Below are 22,088 nucleotides of genomic sequence, written 5' to 3' on the forward strand. Positions count from 1 at the left end.
GTTTAGAAGGGATCTCCGCCCCCTAGTACTCTTACGAATTTATGGACAGCCCTACAGGATTCATGGTGTCAATCCCTCCAGCACTACTTCAGACATTAGTCGAGTCCAAGCTACGTCGTGCTGCGACACTTCTGCTTGCTCGTGGGGGCCCTACACGATATTAGGCAAGTGTACCGGTTTCTTTGGCTCTTCAGGATACAAAGAATGGCAGCGCGATTCATCATAGACGTATTTGCTCCGTGAGTGTGTATGATGTACACTATGAAAAATATGAAATGGCAAAAACTCAAAGGCAGACCACTAGTAGCTCAGGGAAATATACCTAAAAGAATACCATAACTCGTTTTTACGGCAGAATCTGCAGATATTCTTCAGGCTCTTGCGTAAAACTCCCATAGAGTCGGGGAAAATAGAGCTGGATCGGTAACAGCCAAATACACAGCGAGTGCATAGAAACGTGGAAACACTGCGACAAATGCAACCTAGAACATAAATGCATGTGCTAACAAAGCGTACTGGACACCTGTGAGCTGTTCTCAGTACGTTGTGTTAGTTGTGGAGAGAGGAGTGTTCTGTTTAATGAGTGCACTATGTGTGAGCTAAGTGACTTCCGACGATGATGATGACTATGATGTTTGGTTTGTGGGGCGCTAAATTGCGCGGTCATCGGCGCCAAATAATGTTCCAATTTTCACACAGTCCAATCTAGCCACTGCCACAAATGATAATGATGATGAAATGAAGAGGACAACACAAACACCCAGTCCTCGAGCAGAGAAAATTTCCAACCTGGCCATGAATCGAACCCGTGATCCCGTGATCCAGAGGCAGCAACGCTAGCCACTAGACCACGAACTGCGGACATTTCCGACGAGAGGAAATTGTCTGTGCTCGTATGGCGAGTTCTTCCGTAATCAAAAGAGCCGAAATGTCTGATTTTTTTAATCTTATGGGACTTAACTGCTAAGGTCATCAATCCCTAAGCTTACACACAACTTAACCTAAATTATCCTAAGGACAAACATACACACTCAATGCCCGTGGGAGGACTCGAACCTCCGCCGGGACCAGCCGCACAGTCCATGACTGCAGCGCGCTAGACCGCTCGGCTAATCCCGCGCGGCTCTGATATTTCATGAGGCACCGTCAGTGATCGTGACAGACGGTCATGGAAGAGGACTGCGACGAGAAATGAGAGAACGACAGCTAAAAAAGTGACTACAAAACTGAATATTACCCTCACGAATAGTATGATTGTGGTTCGATGAACACGCTGCCATGCATTTAAATGTTAATTACAGAGTAATCATGTAGATGTAGATGTAGATGTAGATGTAGATGTAGATGTAGATGAATTCTGTCAGCACCAAAACAACACGAAGGAAGCTCATAAGCAGGGTAAGATGGAATTGCAAAAGCACTCATCTGCATTGGCAAAATGGTTCAAATGGCTCTGAGCACTATGGGACTTAACATCTATGGTCATCAGTCCCCTATAACTTAGAACTACTTAAACCTAACTAACTTAAGGACATCACACAACACCCAGTCATCACGAGGCAGAGAAAATCCCTGACCCCGCCGGGAATCGAACCCGGGAACCCGGGCGTGGGAAGCGAGAACGCTACCGCACGACCACGAGCTGCGGACATCTGCATTGCAGATGCCTGTAAGAGTAATACGTGGTGCCTAAGCAATAACACCTTGTCTATGCAGCAATGGAAGGAAGCAATTTGGTCGTATGACTCTTGTTTCAACAGTTAGCAACTTCCGACAGAGTTCACGTCCCGGAGTGAAATACGTCTGGGCTTCGGTGATGGTTTGGACAGTCATATCATGGTATTCCGTGGGGCCCATTGCTACCCTGCAAGGTCGCATTACTGACAAGACTTATGCGACCATTTTGGCTGATAATGACCATCCCATGGTACAATGTTTGTTTCTCTGATGGTGATGCTGTGTTAAAAGACGACAGGACTCCTGTTCGTAAAGCTCGCATCGGCCAGGATTGGTTACGTGAGTACGAAGATACATCGTCGCATCTCCCCTGGCTACCTCAGTCTTCAGATCTCAATATTGAGCGTTTATGGTGTAGTTTAGAGAGAATGGTGCGTAGTCGTTATCCACCGCCATCATCGTTTCGTGAACTTTTCGCTGTTTTGCAGGAAGAAACGGTATTCGATACCCTTGAAAACCATAGAGGATCTGCACCTATCCATCCCCAGACGACCAGAAGCGGTTTTGAAAAAATAGTTCAAATGGCTCTATGCACTATGGGACTTAACATCTGACGTCATCAGTCCCATAGACTTAGAACTACTTAAGCCCAACTAACCTAAGGACATCACACACATCCATGCCCGAAGCAGGATTCGAACCTGCGACCGTAGCAGCAGCGCGGTTCTGGACAGAAGCGCCTAGAACCGCTCGGCCAGCCGTTTTGAATGCCAATGGTTTTCCAACACCGTATTAGGCACGGCAATGTGTGTTTGATGTTTTCAAATTTATGTCCAACCCATGTACATAGAACAGAGTATACTCTCTATACTGTGTCCTGTATAAGCAGTCATTGAACACTCACTTCGTCCGAAACTGGAGAGGGAAGATACGAGAAGAAACAGGCATGCTATTAATAGTGATTTTCAGTATATAAATGTAGATATAGAACACATTCCACGCTATCTTGAGCATCAGACAGCTCTAAATCAAAACAGTGTGATGTACTTCCTCAGTATCACTGTCGATCGTCGATTTCGAATGACGCGAACAGGTAGCAACGTAAACTGCGACTTTGTTTGAAACGTTACAAATGCTGTAACCCACTATAAATCGAATTGAAGATGGTACATTTTGTGATAATTGTGAGTTGATGACTAAACTATGCAGAGCTCCGTAATTTTTGTTTTACCTCTCCGAAGAGAGCAAAATTAGCCACCACTCTGAGAGCATTTCGTGAAATGTCTAAACCATGTCTGACGTAAACACTTACTCAAAATCGTCGGTGAATCCGTTCTACGGGCGTTTGTATCAGGTAATTATCACCTATGTGTCAGACGGGAGCCGGGATAACCCTCGCATTAGTTACTGGCAAACAAGACTGTTTGTTTTACGAATTAACGTTCTGCTTCCAAGAGAATCCAAACGTGCAAAATGATATACATGACGAGTAAGACCAGGGAATGCTTAGAAGAGTCATCTGAAATCTGTTAATAGTTTTCTGTTTAGGTATTCAGCAAGTAATCCTGTCAGTACGAAGGTCCATTTAGAGAGCACTAATTGAAAAGCTAAAGAAATAGGCGAAGTTAATGCGTCAGGACTTAGGTAGGCCTACGTAAAATATTTTTATTGTCTAGGTGTTCAAGAAATATACGCTGAACATAATGTGTAAGAGAAATGTGACTGATACCAAGATAATGCCAAAAGAATTTCTGAAGTAATACGAAACAAATATAAATATACTGGGATGTATCTCAGTTAGTTGCGGCAGTGTCTGTGAATCATTCCTAAATGTTTTTACGTCCAGAGAGGATAAATTTGAGCCTCTCGCAGTCACAGAATGCACTTTGAATGATGCATGCATTGAAGTCTACATGACAGAGCAGCGCGCAGCTAATCCGCTACTCGCGCAAATGCCATTGCATACAGACAAGTGGATGTAGTGTTTCCTGAAGAGGGTGGTGGCAGTTCAGGCGGTAGTCGGCAGATGGAGCGGCAGTCCATCATCGCCGTGTGTGTTTCCTGTCGTGTCCGCACCCAGCGCGGTAGTCGCTTCCTAACTCTTTGGTCTCTCTGCCGTACTTCTTAACAATAATCGTAGTTATGTAAGAAAGTACTTTAGAAGATCAGAACTGGAGTAGAATTTTTATTATGGGCTGCTTGTTACATAGAGCTTTGAGCTGCGCTGTGAATTCCAAGTTTTATCGCAATTTTGTCTCAAAAAACTCTTAGTTCTTCTCTTCAAAAGTGCTTCTAAATATGCTAGATAGTATTTGATGTATATTTCCTTCACTGTAAGTTCAATATATGGGTATGGTATCCCACCAGCCGAATAAGTTGCAGAAATACGAGATACCGTACATGGATTTTTTTCTGTAACTTTTCTAGTACCGTCCAACAAAGAATTTATTTTACCCGAATTATATTTAATTGTCGAAGAAAACAAACGGCGCAAGAAAACAATGGAGCAATTAACGCATGTAAAGCTGGCGATCTTACTGGATTGTTCTGTCTCGTAATTTTAAGTTTCTTGCCTCATTGATAATATTACTTATCTAGAAAGGTTAGCTTATCATATTATCAACACACTTCTTACCCTGTCTTCTCTTACCTCCAAAATAAGTTATCGCGCGTTTAAACATGCCAGTGCAGTACGCCATACTTAATTTCCCTGCGAACCGCTTGGCTGACATAGTTCACAACTACGTTTTGTGATAGCACGAATCGTCTACGGTAGGTATTTCAAACGCAAATTGTGTACCTTCCTTCATGTATTTCTGTAATTCAGCTAACGATATACAAAAGCTGTATCCCTAGAATACACCAGAATACAAATTACACCTCATTCTCTTCCTACAGAGCGTTTTCCTCTTTCAATCACTCCTACGGTCTGTCTTTATAGATTCCAAGTACTGGTATAAATAAGGCTGGCAGGGTGGGTCGATAGTCGTGTTATAGTCGTGCCTGGATAGTTCAGTCGTAGAAACTTTCCCATGAACGGCAAAGGTCCCAGATTTGAGCCACGCACGCCAGACTGCTTTCAGTTTCCAGGAAATTTCAGATCAACACACGTTACGGTGCGTAGTGAAAATGCGTTCTGGAAACATTCATTTAATTTAAGTACATGTTTCAAAAATTTTAAGTCACAGTCATGGTGCTGTGCTGTATAAAATTTACTGTTATCATTGATATTAAAGAGTATAATTCGTACCAGGTAATATCGCACTGCATCGGAAACATCAGCTCCGCTAAACTAAAATATACCTGATGTCTACATATCAGAGCCTTCTTCCCTTTGTGTTGTTCTTGTTGACATTAACAACTATTGTATCTATGTACTGGGTGATCAAAAAGTTAGTATAAGTTTGAAAACTGAATAAATCACGGAATAATGTAGATAGAGAGGTACAAATTGACACACATGCTTTGAATGACATGGGGTTTTATTGGAACAAAAAAAACACGAAAGTTCAAAAAATGTCCGACAGATGGCGCTTCATCTGATCAGAATAGTAATAATTAGCATCAAAGTAAGACAAAGCAAAGATGATGTTCCTTACAGGAAATGCTCATTATGTCTTCCATCATTCCGCAACAATAGCTGTAGTCGAGGAATAATATTGTGAACAGCACTGTTAAGCTTGTCCGGAGTTATGGTGAGGCATTACCGTCGGATGTTGTCTTTCAGCATCCCTAGAGATGTTGGTCGATCACGATACACTTGCGACTTCAGGTAACCCCAAAGCCAATAATCGCACGGACTGAGGTCTGGGGACCTGGGAGGCCAAGCATGACGAAAGTGGCGGCTGAGCTCACGATCATCACCAAACGACGCGCGCAAGAGATCTTTCACGCGTCTAGCATTATGGGGTGGAGCGCCATCCTGCATAAACATCGTACATTCCAGCAGGTGTTTATCAGCCAGGCTGGGGATGATGCGATTGTGTAACATATCGGCGTACCTCTCACCCGTCACGGTAGCAGTTACAAAACTAGAATCACGCATTTCCTCGAAGAAAAAAGGCCCGATACCGGTAGATGTGGTAAATCCAACCCATACAGTGCCAACCAAACAGTAGTGTATGGAATGCCGGTGCGACTGCACGAGCGCTGACTTCCGCGTGCATAGACGAACCCGCTACAGTCTCCATTTCTTCCTGAAGTGTCTCAGCAGCATTACGCCTTGTGCGCGGTCGTCCACTACGGGGTTTATCGTCTAAACAACCCGTGGCTTCGAACTTCGAAATGATTCTCGTCACAGTGCATTTGTCAACGGACCCCTACCCGTTCGAATCCCCTTCCTATGGTGATAGGATCGTAACGCTGAACTAGCACATTCCCCATTCTGATAATACAGCTTCACAAAAAGCGCCTTTTCAGGGAACGTCAACATGCTGCGACTGCTGGCACATCTGATTCTCTCTCTTCTTTTTTTTTTTACTTTATTGTTATTTTAAAACAGGCACACTGTCAGCAGCATTCTACGCTGTTCTTCAGCCATAGAATACACAATGAGAAAAAAACAGGAAGAATACACATAAGTTCCAGAACGGAGGGCAATAAAACAGTAGACACATAAAGACAAACATGGAGCCGTTCACACTCGATGATAATCCAGACGGCAAACTTTTGAAACGACGCACAAACACTGAAGATGGCGATGGCACAGGTGAACGAAGGAGTGCGACGGTGAACACTGAACACTAAACACGACGGCACACACGAGACACTGAGGGCGATGATCTCCGGCGCGCGAAAGTCCATGTAGCGTGTGCGAGTCCGGGGACTTGCCAAGAAAGGAGGAGTGAGGGTGGGAGAGGGAGAGGGGAGAGCAGAGATGCCATGGGAAGAGGAGATAGGAGGAAAGGAGGAAGGGGGACGGGAAGCCTGGGGGAAGAGGGATGGAGGAAGAGGGATGGAGGAAGAGGGATGGAGGAAGAGGGATGGGGGGAAAAGGAGAGAGAAGGGAGGGTGCCTAAAGGAAAGGACACCGGAAGTGGGGGGGGGGCAGGATCAAAGTTGATAGGAGGGGTAGGTAGAGGGGAGGAGGACATCATCAGGGAGGGGGAGCTGGCGGAAGCCACCTTGGGAGAGGGTAAGGAGGTGGAGAGATGGAGGCCAGGTGGGACATGGGAATACAGGCGCGGCAGCGGGTGGGGGTCGGAGAGGATGGGTGAGACAAGCGGGTGAGGAGGATCGAGTTTGCGGGACGTGTACAGGATCTGTATCCTTTCAAGGAAAAGGAGGAGGTGGGGGAATGAAATGAGATCGTACAGGATCCACGTGGGGGAGGGGAAACAGATGCGATAGGTGAGGCGGAGAGCATGGCGTTCAAGGATTTGAAGGGATTTATAAAAGGTACGGGGGGGCGGAGATCCAGGCCAGATGGCCGTAACAAAGGATAGGGCGGATGAGGGATTTATAGGTGTTGAGGATGGTGGAGGGGTCCAGACCCCACATACGGCCAGAAAGGAGCTTGAGGAGACGGGGTCGGGAGTGTGCCACGGCTTAGATTGTCTGGAGATGGGGAGTCCAGGAGAGGTGATGGTAGAGGGTGACGCCAAGGTACTTAAGGGTGGGAGTGAGGGCGATAGACAGCCATAGATGGTAAGATAGAAATCAAGGAGGCGGAAGGAAGGGGTGGTTTTGCCTACAATGATCGCCTGGGTTTTGGAGGGATTGACCTTGAGCAACCACTGGTTGCACCAAGCAGTGAACCGGTCAAGATGGGATTGGAGAAGGTGTTGGGAGCGCTGCAGGGTGGGGGCAATGGCAAGGAAGGCGGTGTCATCAGCAAACTGGAGAAGGTGGACAGGGGGTGACGGCGGCGGCATGTCCGCCGTATACAAAAGGTACAGAAGGGGGGAGAGGACAGAGCCTTGGGGCACACCGGCGGAGGGGAAAAAGGTGTAGGAATCCGTGTTATGGATGGTGACATAGGAAGGACGGTGGGAGAGAAAGGAGCCGATCAGACGGATGTAGTTAATGATAAAGGGCGAAGGTTTGGAGCTTGAAGAGGAGACCGGAATGCCGTACATGGTCATAAGCACGTTCGAGGTCCAGGGAGAGGAAGATTGCGGAGCGATGGGAATTATGCTGGTCGGAAAGGAGATGAGTGAGGTGAAGGAGAAGGTTGTCGGAAGAGAAGGACGGCCAAAAGCCACACTGGGTAATGGGAAGGAGGCAGTGCTGGCGGAGATGCTGGTGGATGCTTCGAGTGAGGATAGATTCCAGGACCTTGCTGAAGACCGAGGTAAGGCTGATGGGACGGTAGGAGGAGACAGTGGACGGCAGTTTGCCAGGTTTAAGGAACATCAGGATACGGGAGGTTTTCCACAGGTCGGGGTAGTAACCGGTGGACAGGACTACATTGTAGAGCCTGGCCAGAGTGGAGAGGAAAGCGACAGGAGCTTCACAAAGGTGACGGTAGGTGACATGATCGTGACCAGGAGCAGTGTTGCGTTTTGTGCGGAGTGTAGAAATGAGATCCTGTGTAGTGATAGGGGCATTGAGTTCCGTGTGTGCAATGTTGTCCAAGTACTGGAAACCAGGTGCGAGGGGAGGGACAGAGGTGTCAGTTCGATCGTGGACATCCGGGAAGAGGGAGTAATCGTACTGGGGATCATCGGGGATGAAAAACACATCGGACAGGTAGGAGGCAAAGTGATTGGCCTTACTAAGGGCGTCAGGGAAGGGGTGATCATCATGGAGAACAGGATAGTAGGGGGAGGGTTTAGTTCCGGTAAGGCGACGGAAGGCTGACCACAACTTGGACGAGTTGATAGGTAGGGTAGCATTTAAACGGGTGCACGTCTGTCACCAGTCCCGGCGTTTCTTAGCCACGAGCAAATTACGAAGGTGTCGCTGGAGTTGCCGGTGGCATCGTAGTAAGTCCGTGTCACACGTGCAGAGGAAGGCACGGTAGAGATGGCGGGATTCACAGAGGAGGAGGACGGCCTGTGGGGGTAAGGTAGGATGGTGCGGGTGGATGGCGACAGTAGGGACATGGGCCTCCATGGCCTCAGACAAAGTCTGCTGGAGAAAGGAGGCGGCATGGGTTACATCGTCAGGGTGGTGGTAGGTGAAGGGCTGGCTATCGACCTGGGTGGTGAGGGTATCCCAGTAGGCATTCCAGTTGGCATGGGAATAGTCATGGACATACTTAGGGGGAGGGTCATGACGAGGGTCGGGGCGGGGGCGACGACCGTCTGAAATGGTGAGGAGGACAGGGAGATGGTCGCTACCAATAGGCTCCAGGACATCCACTGTAATGCGGCCAAGGAGGTTGGGGGAGGAAAGGATAACATCGGGAGTGGTGTTGGATTCGGGATGGGTGTGCTGGGGGACAGGGAGGAGGTCGCCTTAAAGGAAGGAGAGGAACCGACGCCACCGCCATAACTGGGCCGCGGAACGACTATGGATGTTGAGGTCGGCAGCGATCACATAGGAGGAGAAGGTATGTCAATGTGGGAGAGGAAGTCGAAGGGAATAGGGGCAGTAGGGCGGACATAGATGGTGGCGCAGGTAACAGTAAGGCCGGAAAAGAAGAGACTAAGGATCAGGTGTTCGGTGGGGTCGGGAAGGAGAGGTTGGAGCCGAACGGGGATCTGGCAGTGGTGACCGATGGCAACTCCGCCACGTGCAATCAGGAGGGGATTATCGGAGCGGTGGAGGAGATAGGGCGAAGTGTGGACGGTGAGGTGGGGTTGGAGGAAGGTTTCATTGAGGAGGAAGGCATCCACGTGGTGGGTGGCAAGGGTGTGCAGGAAGAGGTTCTTGTTGGCGGGAAGGGAATGGATATTGTTGAAAAGGATACGGTGCTGTCGTGCCATGTCAAGGATTTAGACAAGGGTGTCAAGACGGGAGAAGGTGAAATGGGCCTGGTTGTGGGAGTAGGTGACGTACATTTTAAGTTGGAAAATGGAACGGACGGTGAGGTAGATATATTGGAGAGTGTGGGGGCGCTGAAAAGGATGAACATTCTGAAGGACGATGGTGAGGAATCTAATGATGTCCTCAGAGGTAGGGGGTGGGAGAAGGGAATTGCAGGGAGGGGTGGGGGCGTCCAGAGGACGGACAGGGATGGTGAGTTCAGGAGTGGTCGGAGGGGGCCGGGCTTTACACTTTTGGGAGTAGGTGGGATGGGGGAGATTGCAGGTATTGCAGGAGGGAGGGGATTGAAGGTGAGGGCACTGCCGGAGGAAGTGTGCTTGCCTACAATGCGGACAGGTGGGGGCCTTGCGGCACTCGGCTGTTGGGTGTGCGTTATAGTGCAGACACCTCTGGCAGCGCAGGGATTGAGGAGGGGAACAGGAGGGGTCGACCTTGTAGCGCTGGTTGAAGAGGAGGGCACCCTCCTTCAGGAGACGGTCAATGGAGCGGCCGTCCTCAGAGAAAACCCGCATAAGGCAGTTGGGGCTGGCCGAGTTGAAAATGCGGCGGACTGCCCGCACCTCCAGCGTGGGATGCGCCTTGAGCTCTGCCAACACCTCCTCCTCTGTGATCGTCAGACTAAGCCGAGTGATCACGGCGGAGAGGGTCGGCGGGCGATGCGGGAGTTGGGGTTGGCGGATAGGAGACGGAGAAGGAGCAGGGGTGAGGGAGGTGTTGGGGCCAAAACAGGTGATGGGGAGGCGGGAGAGGATGTCAGTATGGAGGGTTGGGCTGGGGGAGGACATGAGAACGGAATCCCATCTGGGAGTGAGGAGAGAGATGGGGGCACCAGGGAAGTGTTGGCAGAGGAGGAGGGAGAGATTCCGGGCCTCGAGAAGGGAAGGACTGGGATGGGAGAGGAGGTATTTGTATAAAGAGGAGGGGAGGAGGAAGAGGAGGAGGAGGCGGAGGGAGTGGGGCCAGGCTGGGAGATATCCATGGCATTCTGGGGGGGGTGGGGAAGGAGGAGGGGGCGGGGCCTTTTTGGGAGCGGAGGAGGTGGTGGTGCCACTAGGGCATTTAACGGCGGCAGAAGGGTGGGTGGTGATATGAGGGACAGGAGCTATAGGGAGGTGACGGGAAGGGGCAGGTCCCGGCGTGGACACAGCAGTCGGCGCCGGAGATGGTGACGGTGAGGGCGACGGCGACGGTGACGGCGGTGGCGGTGACGGCGAAGGCGATGGGGAGAGTTGGGCATGGGCAGTGGCCCGATGGGCCACCACCCTAGCTGGAGCGGCAGTGACAGGCCGGGGGAGTGGGGGGAAAGGATTAGAGGGAGAGGAGCGGGAGGAAGAAGCTGGAGAGGGGGCGAGAAAGAGCGAGGGCGAAGGAAGAGTGAGAAGAGGTGGGATGGAAAGAGGGGGGTGTGACTGGGCACACCATGTTATGGTGGTGGTGGCGGCGGAGGGGGAAGTATAAACGATGGCTGTGGTGGTAATGGTGGTAGTGGTGGTGGGGGCTGACATGACTACAGGGAGAAACAAAAACGCACAGGACGAAAAAGAAAGGACAAAAACTGGGGACAGGCGAAGACAGAGACGGAGACGGAGGAAGACGAAGACGGACGAAGACCAGAGTCCCACGCTGCTGGCGATGGCGACGGCGACGGCGGGTGGCAGGAACGCCGCAGCTGCTGCTGCCGCAGATGGGGCCGGGGCTGCTGCTGCTGCTGCTGCTGCTGGGCTGGCTGGAACGCTGCTGTTGCTGCTGCTGCTGCAGGAGGACTGGCTGGCTGGCTGCTACCGGCTGGACCGCTGCTGCTGACCGGGTCCACTGCTGCTGGCCCGGACCGGGACCGGGACCGCTGCTGCTGCTGCTGCTGCTGGGCTGGCTGGCTGGCTGGCTGACTGGTTGGCACCTGAAAAACCTAGCACTTCGATTAGTGCTGGAATGGCACAATCGAAGGGCGGTAACCTTGTGGAGTACCACCGGAGATGTCTCTCTCTCATAACAGCTCCTTTTATACACTATTGTCATGCGCAGTCACTGATGTTTTGCTGTCCAGCGCCATCTGTCGGACATTATGTGAACTTTGTTTTTTTGTTGTTGTAATAAAACCCCATGTCATTCCAAGTATGTGTGTCAATTTTTACCTATCTACATTATTCCGTGGTTAATTAAGCTTTCAAATTTATACTGTCTTTTTGATCACCCGGTATAGTGTCTGTTCCTGTTCTTTCGGACATATCCGAGAGAACAGATACCATGCAGAAAACGCAGCTGTGATATATTTGCGGTAAACTGAGGTGGAGTGGGGGAGAAAGGGAAGGAAAGTAAAAGAACTCATGATATCAGCTGCATCCGAGCTTCATGGAGAGTCAACTGTGGCGACCGAGAATGTGTGCCGGACTAGGACACAAACTGGGGTTCTCCTGCTTACTAGGCAGTTCCGTTAACCATTGGACCGCCTTACACAGTGTCCATCGCAGTGCACGGACTATCCTGACACGCACCCCTGCCGACCCACATTCCCACCTACCAGTCCCCATCCACGTCCTCCACGCTCGCTAATTTTAGATGCCCGCTGGAGGTTGCCGATTCGTTGCCCATCGATGTGAATCAGTTATATCAATGCGTGGTGTCCGTTCTGTCGGACACGTCCGAAACCACGTCCAATGTCTTCCTCCAAGTGTAACGATCTCCAACAGTGCGGGCAATTTGAGTCGAAGTGATTATTAATAATTAGCATCTGTTAATCGGTTCGGTGTTGTGTAAGAATCTGTCACCCACAATTTCTGCCCATACATTGACGCTAGTGCGAGACTCTGTCTCGGTTCCATTATTACATGAGGATTTGCATCTGCCCAGACGAAGCTATTATAATAATTTATTAATCCGAACTGTGCGAGTCGTGCCTGATCCCTAATCAAAATGTTAGCTGTAATCGCCCCGTATATTTCCGAATGTATTTAAGTTGTAACTGATTTTTCATACTTCTGCTTAATTTAATTTCACTTACTGATCATTGATATGTAGTAGAATAATAATGTGACATTATAGGGTATTAAATAAAGCATCATCAAGATTTTCTCGACTGCAATGCTTTTAACTTTCAATTGAATATTTGTTTCTATGTAGATTATCATGTTGTACATTGGAACATGTTTTCATATTTGGAAAACCTTCATTTTCTACGGTAATTTTTCTAGTTTCAAAGAAAGACTCGTATATTACATGTGAGTAATATCACATAAAAATGGAATAGGAAAATATATCAAACTTCTACTAAAGGATGGAGGCGAAAGTCTGAAAATTGTATCAAGGTACAAAACTCTCCCCTGTACCGCCAAAATCCTTATGATAACTATCCATTTCGTATGAATTATGTTATCAACGAAATTTTGATCTTGAAGAAATTACACAAAAAGAAACTAATTGCAAAACGTACTCGCGTGTGCGTCCGACTCAAATGACACTTTTTGTGTGCTAGCAGAGCTCCCACTGCACAATATTTTAACCGATTATTCCTGACTTAGATGCACTTTCTTGTAGACAAATGTAAAATACAAATGATAAGCTTCATTGAAATACATATCTCATCAAGTATAGTGACGAAGTTAAAAAAAAGGTCATAGGAATTAAACATGGGCGTTCGCAAAAATCCAGGGGAAGGTGGTGGCAAGACTTTACTCCTTGTGAAAGTTTTTCACATAGTCCTTCCCTCTCCGATTCAATGCAGGACCTCCTCATTCCTTACCTTATCAGTCCACCTAATATTCAACATTCGTCTGTAGCACCACATCTCAAATGCTACAGTTCTCTTCTGTTCCGATTTTCCCACAGTCCATGTTTCACTACCATACAACGCTGTGCTCCAGACGTACAATTTCAGACATTTCTTCCTCAAATGTTTCCCTATGTTTGATACTAGTAGACTTCTCTTGGTCAGAAATGTCCTCTTTGATAGGGCTAGTCTGCTTTTGATGTCTTCCTTGCTCCGTCCATCTTTGGTTATATTGCTGCTCAGGTAGCAGAATTCCTTAAAATCATCTACTTCGTGACCATCAATCTTGATGCTAAGTTTCTCGTTCTTTTCATTCCTGCTACTTCTCATTTCGTCTTTCTTCGATTTACTTTCAATGCATATTCTGTACTCATTAGATTGTTCATTCCATTCAATATATTATCTAATTCTGCTTCACTTTCAACGAGGATAGCAATGTCATCAGCGAAACGTATCACTGATATACTTTCATCTTGAATTTTAATCCCAGTCCTCAACCTTTCTTTTATTTCCATCATTGCTTCTTCGATGTACAGATTGAAGAGTAGGGAGGAAACACTACATCCTTCTCTTACACACTTTTTAATCCACTTCGTTCTTGGTTGTCTACTCTTATTATTCCTTCTTGGCTCTTGCACATATTGTATATTACCCGTCTCTCCCTATATCTTACCCTCATTTTTCTCAGAATTTCGAACATCTTGCACCATTTTACATTGTCGAAAGCTTTTTTTGGGTCGACAAATCCTATGAACGTGTCTTGATTTTTCTTTAGTCTTGGCTCCATTATTAACCGCAACGTCAGAATTGCTTCTCTGGTGCCTTTACCTTTTTTGAACCCAAATTGATCGTCATCTAGCACAAGCTCAATTTTCTTTTCCATTCTTCTGGATATTATTCTTGTCAGCAACTTGGATGCATGAGCTGTTAAGCTGACTGTGCGATAATTCTCGCACTTGTCAGTTCTTGCCGATTTCGAAATTTTGTGGCTGACATTTTACCAAAAATCAGATGGTACGTCCCCAGATACACACATTCTACACATCAACGTGAATAGTCGTTTTGTTGCCACTTCTCCCTATGATTGCAGAAATTCTGATGGAATGTTATCTATCCCTTCTACCTTATTTGATCTTGAATCTTCCACATCACTTTTAAATTCTGATTCTGATGTTGGATCCCTTACCTCCTCTAAATCGACTCCTGTGTTTTCTTCTGTCACATCTGACCAATATTCTCCCTCATAGAGACCTTCAATGTACTCTTTGCACCTACCCACTTTCTCCTCTGCATTTAACAGTGGCATTCCCTTTGCACTCTTAATGTTACCAATCTTACTTTTTGTGTCACCGAAGGTTGTTTTGACTTTCCTGTATGCTGAGTCAGTGCTTCCGACAATCATTTCTTTTTCGATTGCTTCACATTTTTCGTGCAGCCCTTTCGTGTTAGCTGCCCTGCACTTCCTATTTATTTCATTCCTCTGCGACTTGTATTTCTGTATTCCTGAATTTTCCTGAACATTTTTGTACTTCCTTCTCTCATAGATCAGCTGAAGTATTTCCTCTATTACCCATGGTTTCTTCGTAGTTAACGTCTTTGTACCTATGTTTTTCTTTCCAACCTCTGTGATTGGCCTTTTTAGAGATGTCCATTCCTCTTCAACTGTACTGTCTACTGAACTATTCCCTACCGCTGCATCTATAGCCTTAGAGAACTTCAAGCGTATTGAGAGGTGGCACGAGCCCCCTCTCATATTTCTATCTTACGATTCTCCTCTCTAATTGCATGCAGTGGAAAGTTGCTATTCCTTCACACACGGACTTCCCACGCAGCGTCTCTCGTCACCCGGGTGGTCCGGTGACAGGCGGGCTCTGCTGATTTTGAAAGAGTGTGAGGGAGATGAGTGAATGCTTTCCAGTCGCCGACATTGTCAAAAGACACACCCGGAGGGGCCTGAAGTAGCGGCTGGGCTAGAGGTTCCGTTACTTCGCAGAAACTTAGCGAAAACACTTTCTGGCGGGCTACCAGCGAGGCGTGGGAATGACTTGTGTACCCAGGCAGTTGTGGCGGGAAAACTCCCGCGCTTTCTACAAAATAGTAACTGTGATTGGCTTGCTCAGGGCATAGCTCCGTGACGTAGCAAAATCAGCGCAGAAATTGGCGCCAAGAATCTCCTTGGTGGAATGGTAGTACTCCGGCAATGGAGTGGAATTTTCCGCCAGTTTTCGAGTTGCTGATTGGAACGTTTAACCATGGCCACTGTCGTGGGGGCGGGAATGTTCGGTGTTCGGCATGTACGGGTGCTCTAGAGTAGTCGGCTCTCGCTTTTCAGTCGAGGACGTCGAAGCAACCAGCCATCGCCTCGGGTACACCAGATCGTGTTCTGGCAGTTAAGAAGACAGTTTGGTAATGTATGTCCGCAGCACCGGCAGATAGGGATATTCCTAGGTGATCAGCAGAGCGCGCCTGTTTGTCTTTTTCTAACTTTGTTCTGTCTTGAGTAGCAGCAATTAGTGTTGGGTTAGCTGTGTGTCTCTCTTAAGATTTGAGTGGCAAGGAATTGGCTCCACATACCACTTCGTCATAAACCTCACAATCTAGTTTAGGGACAACTTCACCTTCACAGCGTTTGTTTGAGTATCCAATTTGAGCCAATTTGATGTATTATAAATGTTTCATGTGTTTTTGTTTATTATTTTGTGTTTAGTCTTAATAAATCATATTGTTATTTTGGACAGAACTTTCATTCTGTTAATCGGTAGGGCAACCCATCATTTCTCACTACGTTAATGAAACCTTCCTTTATTTAACTTATTAATCAAATTAAATTATTGCAGGTGCCAAACTCTTTTCTATTCCACTTGCAGGGTTGATTACAGTCAGTTCGCGTATATTTTTTAATCCTTGTGTAACAGCAAAAGTCGGAGTTAGAATAGGGGGGGGCTTAGAGCATCATTTACATATGTAGATTCTAGAATTTAGTGTTAAATACACTGCTAGCCCCGGCACCTCGCATAAAATGGCGACCCTTAGCCTCGGATCTTTCCTGTGAATCGCTGATATGCAAGTATTATTAGTAGCAGGGACACTCAGAAATTTTTTTGCTTAATTTTTTATTAATACCCAAGTTTTTTTTGGTAGTTCCGCGTTTAGTTTTAAGTAGCGGCGCGTGATTACAGTTTTTGTTTTCAGTGTATATATTCTTTTGTTCATTGTTTTTGTGTTCCTTTGATGGTGTGTCCGTATCACATCACACTTTGTCGGGTTTGTGTGCGGTTTCTGTACCACAACAAGTCGTGCGTATAATTACAGCGTTGGAGAGGCGTTGTTGAAATTTTATGTCTCTGTATAAAAATATGTGGAGTAGGTTAATTTTATTGTGCGTTTTAGATAAATTTGTTTTTCATGAATGATAACGAGAAGTAAGGCACGACTATTATCGAGCGAAGCTAAAACAAAAGAGGATAGCATAATGGATAAGGGGCAGTTTACTGACGGGAATAGATTCGGAGATGAGATGGGCACATTTTTAGCAGGACAGGACGCCAGGGTCATTGATGAGGAAGGTGATTTGGACGCGATCTCAGAGCAGCGTTGCGGCCGTGATTATGATAGTGAAGTAGAGGATGAAACAGAAACAGGCACACAGGTCGAGACGGTAGCAGAAGTTTATAATCAAACGAACGAGAGCAGACTGGGGCTAGCTCGGCCACGTCAGAGCTCTAGCGCCCAGGTGTCCGGTGTCCAGAATTACATCTCCCACGTTTGAAGAGGATCAAAAAGATGACGTAAACCCAATTCTGACCTTCCTACGATCAATGAAAGAAGAAGCTGACGAACAGCGTAAGAGGGAGAAGGAAGAAGAGGAGAAACAACGTAAGAAGGAGAAGGAAGAAGCTGACGAACAGCGTAAGAGGGAGAAGGAAGAAGAGGAGAAACAACGTAAGAAGGAGAAGGAAGAAGCTGACGAACAGCGTAAGAGGGAGAGGGAAGAAGAGGAGAAACAACGTAAGAAGGAGAAGGAAGAAGCTGACGAACAGCGTAAGAGGGAGAAGGAAGAAGAGGAGAAACAACGTAAGAAGGAGAAGGAAGAAGCTGACGAACAGCGTAAGAAGGACACTGAGGCAATAATTTCGCATATAGGGGAAATTCGTGGGGAATTATTAACAATAAAGAAAGAATGTGGAGAAGCAAAACAAATGTCAATGGTAGCACAAAAAGTAGCAAGCCTAGCCAAAACGGCAGCAACAGGGGCAATGAAAATCGCAAAAGTAACTTCTCAACTCGCAGGGCGCTTGCGACGTGCGACACAAGCACACTCAAAATCCCTAGCGGTCTTAAAGACTCAAGGTAATATTGTGGTTACGAACATCATGAAACGAATGAAAGAAGTGGAGAGTCGGATATCAAAACTAGAGCGAAACGGGCACACGAGCACTGCGCGTTCGGATACCAATGATGGAGTACACAGAATTGTGTCTCCGAGGAAAAGCCCGCCATGCTCTAGCCCAGTGACAGAGTGCGGAACTAACAATGCACCTAGAAACAGAGAGTAATAGCTCCAATAATTGCAGCCCACTTAGAAGAGTGAATGCTGAATGCCACGTCCACTGTGATACAGAGGCAGCAAATCACTGTTATCAGCAAGATAGATCAGGACACTCAGCAGACGTGCAAGTATCGGAAACGAGTGACAACAGAAGTGCGAGGATCGGACAGGATTTTGATCACAATCACTTCCTGTCGATACTAAAATTCCAGAAGTTCAAAGATGATGGAGGGGCGATGCATCCGAAGAGCTGGGTGACGCAGTTTACTAATTCATTACCGTCATCATGGCCAACCCACGCAAAATTAGAATTCATGTGTGGACACATCGAAGGCCAAGCCGCGGAAAAGATGCAGGGTGTGGCAACGACGTGTCGGACTTATCAGGAATTTGTTGGTGCATTCCTGCGGACCTACTGGTCAAAGGAAACGCAAGACAGGATTAAAGAGGAAATAATATTTTGTCCTGAACTGGAAGTGTCCGGGCATAGAAACGCAACCAAATTTTTTGATGATTTACTCAAGAAGAATCAGTTTTTAGATAGTCCATATAGCAACGGAGAAATCATTAAATTTTGCTTTTTCAAATTGCCTGTTAGGTATCAACAGACACTTGTCGGGAAGTGTGGATCTGACATAGAAGCATTCAAGAGTCTATTGCGCGAACTCGAAGTAGTCTTCGATAAACAAGACGCAAAGGACAGGAAGAAGGCGCAAAATAACAAATACCACGGGCCAGCAAGGGAAGACGACAACAGATCGCAAAATCGCACTCGTCAGTTAGGAAACCAGGGTTACAGAAATCAAGGTTACGCTGTTCAAGGTTATGGAAACCAGAGACACGGAAACCAGAACGTCAGGGAACAGGGTCAATCTAGACAAGGAATCTGGGACAGGAGGAATAACGAACGGCAAAGCGACCGTAATTGGAGAGAGCGAAATCAAGGACAACAGGAGAACCAGGAGATTGAAATTAGACCTGCAAATCCTAATGCACGTCAGAGGAGGGGGAGTCTAACAAGGGATTGGCGCTAGTCCATAGGATTCCACCACATCTCTCACACAAAGAAGTTCGTGGAATAATAGTAGTTTAAGTGGCGTACATAGTAGAATAGGCAAATATATGAACCTTTCTTCGGGGAACAATAATTGTTGCATTAATAGATTAAGATTGTTAAATTATTAACACGCTGCATTGTCTCACATAAGAATTTACTGCTGCTATCCTTTTTTTTTTTTTTTTTTTTTTGTTTCTGTTCGCGACTTCCAATGTCGATGGAGTTGGAGACACTACCTTTCCATGAGCAATGTTTTAGTCCTTTCCTGTCTGGTGGCCATGTTGAGGGATAATGATGAGTGAGGAGATGTCGCACAAACGGACGCATGCAAGAACGTGCTCTTAGAAGCGTTCTGAGAAGTCGTGATACGCTCCATAGCGGCCACAACCAGTTCGTGAGGCGTTCATACCAATGCTTGCAGGCACGCGTCAGTGCACTACAAGATTGTGGTATATTGCGTGATTTCGAGGATGAACATGTGCAGTATAGTTTTTACAGTGATGCGCCAGCATCGTTGTCTTGCAAGTCGGGGTGAACCTGTGAGCGTTTGACTCCAATGGTGCCCTAGGGCCTAGACGGTAGAAATGCGGGCATAAAGCCTACCATGCCAATGTGCTGGTTGGGGATTTAGCGTGCTGCTTGTGACTGTCACAGATGAATAACCAAGGAATTATACTTTGAAATTCGTGACATACTGTGTAGCTGATGTGTGGTGGGCGACGGAATCCTCAAAAGGAATCAGTCCTGGCTTGGTCATATTAGATTGCCTCTGGAAAGGTGTGCTTTGATCGCGAATACGGCATAACATAGAAAAAGAAGTTGCAACTATAAATTTATTGTCTTGTATAGCCATGGCTAACCCAGTCTCTGGAGTTTCAGTGAGGTGTAGTGAGAACTCGGAGGCCATGTCGTACGGCGCGCACATCACTGTCGTCAATAGCGGCGAGCAGCGAGACATCTCAGCGTAACAGGAATTATGTAAGAGTGTTGTATAAGGTAAAAAAAAAAAAAAAATAGAGAGAGTACCATATACTAGGATAAATTAAACTTTAGGATTTTACAATAACTAGATCCTCAATATTGTGGCGGTTTTCTACCACAAATGTTTGGCGCGCGCCTGTTGAGATGCTATTTTTCAGGTCACCAAACCACAGACCCGAGATGGAGGGACGACGGGCGAGCGAAAGTAGCATAGTTGCATGTTCTTTATAGCACAGTAAAACTTAGACCTGCATAACAACATAATTTAATTAAAAGACATAGAATGTAGATCGTTGGCAAATGGTAGTTAATTCTTGAGCATGTCTACTGTCGATCTATATAATTAATAGTAATATTAGTGCAGTCCCACACATTTAATTGTTCATCCAGCATAGCGTCACACACCACGTACAGTAGTGAGATCGGTCACTACACAAATATCAAGATAGATTATTTCCATGTCTAGCTTAGATACACCAAGATTTGGTTATAGTGATAGCCGTAGATTGATAACTATAAAATTAAAATAAGAGTGTCTGAAATGACAGACCATCAATGTATCGTTATGTAAATTTATTATAACATAGAAGGTCATGGGGAAAAGTTAGGCATAAGATTTTTGTAAGAATTGTGCAGATGACAGGGATCGTGGCAATGCAGAGGCCAGCCGGAATAAAAACAAGAGGTCATCGGCTACCTGCAAGAAGAGAGCATCAGCGCGCCACCTGATGTGAAGGGCGCGAGAGCATCTGGTCCTACAAGCTGACAGTCACCGGGCTGTATACCTGAGGGATTAGGCGGCAGACAGCCCACGCCGGGCCACAAGTGAAAGTGAGGCTGGCCGTTGACACTGACATGCGACCCACACGCGACAGCCTTCTAGCTCTCCGGACGCGGCAGCCGTTTGGGGGGATTCCCTGCGGCAGACCACGTTGTCGTGAGTACACGAAGAAGATCACATATCGTGTCAGAACCTGCGCCTCATGTGCCTCAGGACAGAAAGGGACGCTATATACTCACCTGTTTGGGTTTTTACAACTCACTAGCATTGGCCGATCTGCATACACAAAGCAGTATCGTGCCACACTAACAAATGTATGGTCTCATTTCTAACTTCTCCTCTCTATTAGAGAGCAGTTTTAGCAATCGTCGCTCCTAGTTCGATCCTGTATGGATGACCTCTCACACTTGTGGAGTCACTCCACGTGCCATCATCCCTCGTCGAACTGCAATATTGGGAAACGTAAAGTACTGTCCAGCAAGAGAAGAAACCTAGACTAGTGATGTATCCCAACAAGTAGACCTCAGAGACAATTAATCGACGTGAGGAGAGCTTATCACTGTGTCTTCCTACCGTACTGCCGTGATCATATGCGTGGGTCTTGGTGCAATCTCAACAGAGTACTGCAGATGCTCCAGCACATCCTATTGCCGTTGCAACAACGTAGCAACAACACCCGACGTTTAGCCCTACGTGATGTCAGTACTGTGGAATTTGTGAAGTGCTTCGAATATTTCTAACAATGTGATTTAGTGCCTCATTCTCAGCACAGTCGTGAACTTTGTGCAATGTGCACGCACAACTTCATGCCCCATGAACCTTGTTTTTTTTCTTAAATTTCTTTCTCTAGTGTTGTTTTTGTAATGTATGTTATACCTTGTATGTGTTTGTGTTTTACACTGTAATTCTTATTACAAATTACTGTAGTGTTCTCCACACCATGTTTTTTTTGTATTTTGTATTTATTGTTGTGTGTATGCAAACAGTGTGCCTGAAGTCCCCATAAACTGAAGCAGATACCACCACTGTCATTGTGAATGGACCATCAGTTCAGGGAACATTTTGTAAAGGTTATTCTTGCTGCAGGGAGACAGAATGAATCGGAGGTTGTAATTAGATTCTGAAAGCTCACAAAGAGATTGTTAACTTAAATAGTATCATGTGTGAGTGAGTTCAGGTTAGTTTAATGATTAAAATTGTTGTAACATCTTGGGCATTTAATTGCGGAGCACTCCAACTCTGATTGTAAAGAACAAATTGCTCCATATTTGGCTCACATGCCCGGGCCATATTAAGAGAGTGAATGTCTGTGTGAATCGGTGTTTGGAAGGGGCTCCCTGGGTATGGA

Source organism: Schistocerca serialis, chromosome 4 (assembly GCF_023864345.2).
Source record: "Schistocerca serialis cubense isolate TAMUIC-IGC-003099 chromosome 4, iqSchSeri2.2, whole genome shotgun sequence".
Classification (NCBI taxonomy): Eukaryota; Metazoa; Arthropoda; class Insecta; order Orthoptera; family Acrididae; genus Schistocerca; species Schistocerca serialis.